Below are 7,182 nucleotides of genomic sequence, written 5' to 3' on the forward strand. Positions count from 1 at the left end.
AAAACACAAAGAAATATCTAATTCATTTTACAATAGGGACACAGACAGCTCAGTGCAGCCAAGGTTCTGCTGCAGAGGGTGTTAGCAGTGGCTTTCCAGAGCACAGCAGGTTCCAGACCTCACAGTTCTAGCACTTTTACCTTTCAGGGACAGTGTCCATCCAGCCAAATGATCCACCCAGAGATGAGAGCGTGACGGGAGGCTGGGTGTTCCTCCACCTGGGAGGACAGGGACACTGGCTCTCTACAGCCTCCACACGTTGGGGCTGCTGCACAAGCAGGAGATGGCAGCGCACTCAGCCACACAGTGTCCAGAGGAAAGAGCAAAGCTTTTCAGACTCTGACAGGCCAGTGTCCACATTCCACTCTCTGTGAGAAGGGAGAGGAGGACGTGCGAGAGTCCATTACCATCACAGCGTGGTGGGGGGAGGTGCGGTTAGCAATGTGTGGGGTCCAGAAACCACAGAACAGGGCAGGAATATGGACCTGCAGGATGTTGGGAGAGCAGGGAGAAAATCGGTCCAGTCTCCAAAATACATCGGTGATGACATGATGTTTGTACAGTGACTACACCTTTTAACTAAAAGGGAAATCGTCACCCTGAGAAGGAATCAAGAAACAAAACAAACCAGTTGCTTCTTATCACAACCTGCCCATGAATTTTTCATCCCCTCATTGAAAAATACAGAATTGGGTTAAAGTAAGTGAAATATTAGTTCTCTTACATTGGGCATGTCTCAGTAAAGGCCTGTTGTGTCTTTAGCTGAGAGAGGACTAGTGTTGGGCAGATAAAATATATTATGCTCACTTTGTTATAGATGGTGCTGCCCACATGGAAGCCCATCGCCCATGTGATATTATTGTGTGTTGGGGGCAGGCTGTGGGAAGACTGGATCCTTGTAGCCTGGGGCTTGGTTTTAGGACTAAGCCTTTCCCAACCTTTTTAATGTGGGGTGGTGCGCTCTCATGAGGAATCTCATTATGCCTCAGATAAGTGACTTTCTATCAGAGACTTTCTTGTTTGTATATTGGATTAAAGGTTTTTTATTTCTTCACTATAAAACGGGGCAGACCAGGAACTTGCTCTCTTTGTTCCTGAGATTAGCATTATAGAGGAGAGCAGAGAAAGGCCACGTGGATGAGGCCAAAAGAAGCAGCCAAGATGGTGGAGTGCTGAGTGAAAGGCCAGTTTGTGCAGAGTTTGTGTAGGGAGAAGGAAGGAGATGGAGAACAGAAGTGAATAAGTCTGATGAGCTAGAAATCTTTGATTCTAGGAAACTTGGATAAGTCAGTAGCTTTGTAAGCACTGAATGAGTGAGTTTTTAAGCCCAGTGTGTGTTTTACTTGCCTGCCAGGTGCAAGCTAGGATTAAGGATAATGGCCCACCAGTTCTTGGCTCTGTTGTTTCATAACCATCTGTCTAAATCCAATGCGAACCTGCATGGGCCAGTTGGCTGTGGTGGTGGCCGTGGATACTGGCTTTATAACTAACACTGTTGTAAACTACTGTACTTCACTTCTGCGGGTTTATGTAGAACACTGTAAAGCCAATATCCATGGTCACCATCACAGCCACCTGGCCCGTGCAGGTTCACATTTGATTTGGACAGATGGTAATAAAACAACAAATCCAAGAACTGGTAGGCCATTAGCTCTAATCCTAGCTTGCACCCAGCAGGCAAGAAATACACACAGTGGGGAAAAGCTTCTCTTTCTATTCAGGGGTTACAAAGCCACTGACTTATCCAAGTTTCCTAGAATCAAAGATATCTACCTCACCAGCATTATTCACCTCTATTCTCCATCTCCTCTCTGCACAAACAAATTGGCTTCTCCTTCAACACTCCACCATCTTGGCTGCTGTCCTCTCCTCTACATTGCTATCCTCTGCTCTCTTTTATAATGTAGAAATTAAAACTTTTAATCCAATATACAAACAAGGAAGTGTCTAATACAAAGCCAATTATCTGAGGCATAATGGGATTCTTCTTAAGAGTGCACTACCTCCTATCATGCAACAGTCAAGGGTGTGGGGAAAACTAAGCCTTAGGCTATAAGAATCCTGCCTGCTTACAGCCTGTCCCCCACACTCAATGCAAATTATAAGTGAAAAAACATATATATTATATTTATAAACTTATTTGACCAACAGACACTGTTGGGCAGATAAAATATATTATGCTCACTTTGTTAAAGATGGCGCTGCCCACGTGAAAGCTGTTGCCCAGGTGATATTAATGTGTGTCTCTGTGGGCTGTGGGCAGGCAGGATCCTTGTAGCCTGGGGCTTGGTTTTAGGATTAAGCCTTTCCCACCCATTTTGATGTGGGGTGGTACAATCCAAACATGCCTAGAGAAGTGACTTTGTATTAGAGACTTCCCTATTTTGTATATTGGATTAAAGGTTTTGAATCTACACTATAAAATAGGGGCAGAACAGGAGCTTGCGCTCTTGGTTCCTGAGATTATCATTATAGGAGAGAGCAAAGAGGAGAGCAGAAAGAGGCCATGTGGCCAGGAGAAGCAGCCAAGATGGCGGAGTGTTGAGTGAGAGAAGGAAGGAGATGGGGAACAGAGGTGAATAAGTCTGGTGAGCTAGAAACCTTTGATTCTAGGAAACTCGGATAAGTCAGTAGCTTTGTGAGCACTGAATGTGAGTGGGTTTTGGAGCCCAGTGTGTGTTTTTACTTGCCCGCCGGGTGCAAGCTAGGATTAAAGATGCTGGCCCATCAGTTTTTGGCTCTGTTGTTTCTTTACCAACTGTCCGAATCCAATGCGAACTTTCATGGGCTAGGCTGCTGTGATAGTAGCCCTGGCTACTGGCTTTACATTGATACCAAGTCCAGATAAATTTTGAAGGTTTTTATTAAAAGAAGATTAATTAATATGCTGGCCACATATGACTAACATGGGGCATATCTGACCCATACTGTGCAGCCTCAAGTATATTTCAGAGGCTGGTTATATACCCTTTGACCACATACAGGTTGGGAAGAGCATGACATCATGGCATAAACATTAAAACGCTTATAACATTTGTGTAGGGGATCCATTAAAAACATGAAAACTTTCAAGGTAATACAATCAAAAACATTCACAAATCTTTTAGTGTCTATCTCCCCTCCTTTGCCTAGAGGTATGTTACTCCAGGATTCCAGGGAGGGAGGGAGAGCCAAAATCAGTATAGGTTGGCATGTAAATTTTGTCTCCTATTGAAAGGCAAAGGAAGTACTTTGAATAACTTTAATCCTTTCAGAGAACTAAAGCTAAATGACCCAGTTGTCCTTGTAAGTCTGGAGACTTTCATATCCTTCTCCCTCTATTTTCCAAAGAAAGGACAGGACAGAAAGCCTGACTTTTCCTCTTTAAAATGGCATTGCCAATGCTAAGTTTTACAGTTCTCTGGCACATTACCACAGCACATGCAGGTGAGGAAACTACCAAAGACTGGGACAGAACCACATGGAGGGACCCACGGGAACAACTCTGGATTCACACTGGGCTGAAAATGTCTTCTGTTGTCACAAGCTGCAGTAAGAAGCAATCGCATGGGATGATGTGAAGGTTTTACTCTATAAGCCCCAAAAAGACTCAAAGAAAAAGTCAGAAAAAGCACCCACACAGAGGGAACCACGGGAACAACCCCGGGTTCACACTGGGCTGAAAATATCTTCTGTTGTCACCAGCTGCAGTAAGAAGCAATCACGTGGGATGCTGCAAAGGTTTTACTCTCTAAGTCCAAAAAAGACTCAAAGCAAAAGTCAGAAAGAGCACATAGTTTGAAAACGTCTTAACTGCAAACCAAAATAAGACACATGTAATTACAGAATTAAATAATTTTAACATCTGTGAAGACAAAATTAATAAAGTCTAGCTCCACATGCCAAAAAAGCAGGGAGATGTTTCCCGTAATAAGGAAGACAGCGACCCACAGAGAGTGGCCCAGGCCTCCCATGGGTGAGCGTTGGTGGAGAATGTAACTGTGCTGTAATGGAGACACGTGTTCAAATACAGAGGGAGACGGATGTGCTCTGCTTCCTTCTCGTTCACTCCACCGTGGGCATCACAGATACCCCCTCTCCCCCCTCAACTTGAGTGGCTCATGTCCAGCCCCACCCACAGCCATACCCTGTGACTGTTACCTATACCCCAGCTGACACGCCCAGGGAAGGTTATATGTCACAATCGGCTTGTGGTCTGGTTGGGTAGTAGGGACCCGCCTTCACTGCAGACCCTGCCTTTCTCCATTCCTGTTGATGGTTGTACCCAAGCAGAGCATGAGGCTGGCTGAGGACTTGGTCCCCCTGTGGGCAGCCTCCTTGCTACCAGTGCTTTGGGTGGTATTGTCTCCAGTCCAGGGTTTTCAAAGTCGACCATTATGGTACTACATCTCTGAGGTGGTGGTGCTACATCTCTGAGGTGGTGATTACCCAGAAGCAAGTACACCATGGAAAAGGCACTCAGGTGCCCGGCTGGCTCTCCTACAGCCTGAGGTTTGGGGGCCAGAGACACGTTATCTACCTGCGGTACAAGAAACTGTTTTTGTCCAGAGACGTGCTGCTGATTACTCAGGATGACCAAGGAGCCTTACAGATGGAGCATCCTTTTGTCCCCCTTGACTGCTACTACCTTGGCTACCTAGAGGGGGTTCCTCTTTCCATGGTCACTGTGGACACATGCTATGGGGGCCTAGAAGGTATTATAAAGGCGGATATCTTTGCCTATGAAATCAAACCCCTCAAAAAATCCTGAACCTTTGAACACGTGGTTTCTCAGATAGTGGGAAATAGGACCCATGTACTCCCTGGGGTGCAAGGAAGAGAGGCACCCACTGTTCTCTCCAGAGAATGTCAGTGCAGCGCCCAGGGTCAGTAGCAAGCTTTATTCATCACACAAAAGAAATATAAAAGGTTGTGTAATAAGTTCTAGATCAATGTATACTCTATTCAACAATGTGTCACAATGTGCCCAGTATCTGATATGTATAGTTAGCATAGTTGATGCCATACTCCAAGGTCTTGATATGAGATACCATGTCAGCATAATGATCATTTATAATAGAGCAGATCCAGCTGCAATGGACAATTATAGGGTGCCAGGGAGTCCCTTTTATGATTATTATTCAAGGGACATTTATAGGAGTTTCAGTGCATACTCAGCTGTAATTGTGATTAAAGATGGACCCAAAGACATTCCATTTCAGCCTCACCTATATGGAATGTGCAGGGACCGTGGTCTTATTATGGTGGGTCAACTAGGCAGACATTATTTATTGATATCTATTATAGCTATGCAATATATTGCTAGAAGTTATGGTCTCTATTATGATGTGGACTATTGTGTTTGCCAAAGAAGGATGGCCTGCATCACATCCAGATTTCCTGTACTGACAGATGCCTTCAATAACTGTTCCTTTGCACATGCACAAAATGCACTTTTTAAATATGGAAGTTGCATATCTGAAACCAATGTAATCTATCACAATAAAAGCCTGACACATGCTTGGTGTGGAAACTCTGTGGTGGACAAAGGTGAGCACCATGACTGTGGATCCTTCAAGCAGTGTTATCACAACCTCTGCTGCAATGCTGACTGTACCTTTATGCCCAGAAACACGTGTAACACAGGCAGATGCTGCACAAACTGCACCTACTCACCCAGAGGAATGCTCTGCAGACCAATTCAGAACATCTGTGACCTTCCAGAGTAATGCCTTGGGGACACCTTTACATGCCCTGATGACATTTATCTGCAAGATGGAATCCCGTGCACCGAGGAAGGCTACTGCTACCATGGGAACTGAAATGACCGCAACATGCACTTCAAGGAGATCTTTGGTGAAGGTGCACAGAATGCTCCAGATGCCTGCCATGTGATCAATAGAAGGGGCCATAGGTTTGGACACTGTGGAACTCATGTTCAGTCCAAACCTGTAACTTGTGCTCAAGAAGACATTCAATATGGACGCCTACAGTGTACCAATGTCACTCATCTGCCGAAGCTGCAAGGACATGTTGGATTCCATCAGAGTGTGTTAAGGGGGTCTTTGTGTTTTGGAGTGGGGTCACACTGAGGGACAGGAAGGACTAATGTTGGTGCTGTGAGACCTGGTACCCCCTGTGGTGGTGGAAAATTTTGTCTGAATAATTGCTGCAATGATACTGTGGCTAAAATAAATTACAACTGGCCTCCAAATAAATGCAATCTGAGGGGAGTTTGCAACAATAAAGGGCACTGTCATTGCTGTGTAGGCTGGGACCCTCCACAGTGTATAAACAAAGGAGCCAGAGGGAGTGTGGACAGTGGACCCCCTCCAAGAAGAATGCGGTCAGTAACACAGAGTGACCTGTCAGTTCTGTATCTGAGAGTGGTCTTTGGTTGAATATATGCCTTCATAGATTTACTCCTCATTGCAGTGGCCATGAATGTGAGAACTGTCAGGTTGACCACAGTCACAGAAGTGTCAGTTGAAAACTAAAGAACAAATTAGCCTTTTGACCCCTGTACAAGTATAGACAATATAGAAGGACATCTGTAAGAAAACAAGCATCACCAGGTGGCCGAGCCCAAGCCCACATTTCTGGACATTGCAGGGGTTCGTTCATACATCATGAGGCAGCTAGAGGTGTGGGCGTTTTCACACCAGCTGACTCTGACATGTCGCTGGCCAGCACCCTCAAATATAGCTTGAAAACCAGATGATGGCGTCCTGTATTGTTTTTGTAAGTCTTTAAGAGCCTAAACTGAGACCGAGTCTCTGGCTTGCAGAGGAGACCTGGTCAGTAGCTGCTCTTGACCTGTGGGCACTTGTCCCAGAATTAGTGAAAGTTGCCACAGGGTCTTTTAGGGCCAGTTTGTGACACTTCCCCACAACACTGCTCTTGATCATGGAGTGTCATCTCAGTGTTAGGTGATCTCTTTTTCTCTTTGCAAATTGTTTCAGGACAATGGTGTGCTACTCACAACCAAGCCTGCCCATGTCACAGTGGTGTGGCTTTGGGGTGTGAATGAGACTGAGGGTCACGGTCTGCCTGGTAATCCCTGTGCCACACTGGAGAGCAGATTCCCCTGGTGAAGGCTGTGGTCCAGGGACATTTGGTCAGAAAATGAGGTAGAAGTGGCCATCCCTGATGTTGGCCTTCAGAGGGGGTCTTTGTATGCTAGTTCCCCTTCCTCTTCACTGT

The 7,182-nt window shown here is 45.5% G+C and overlaps 1 pseudogene; it reads left to right on the forward strand.

Moving 5' to 3' along the window:
- Positions 1-4,275: 4,275 nt before the first annotated feature.
- On the forward strand, positions 4,276-6,476 carry LOC136317309 (disintegrin and metalloproteinase domain-containing protein 21-like; annotated as a pseudogene).
- The last annotated feature ends 706 nt before the right edge of the window (positions 6,477-7,182 follow it).

The sequence above is a fragment of the Saccopteryx bilineata genome, chromosome X, assembly GCF_036850765.1.
Source record: "Saccopteryx bilineata isolate mSacBil1 chromosome X, mSacBil1_pri_phased_curated, whole genome shotgun sequence".
Classification (NCBI taxonomy): Eukaryota; Metazoa; Chordata; class Mammalia; order Chiroptera; family Emballonuridae; genus Saccopteryx; species Saccopteryx bilineata.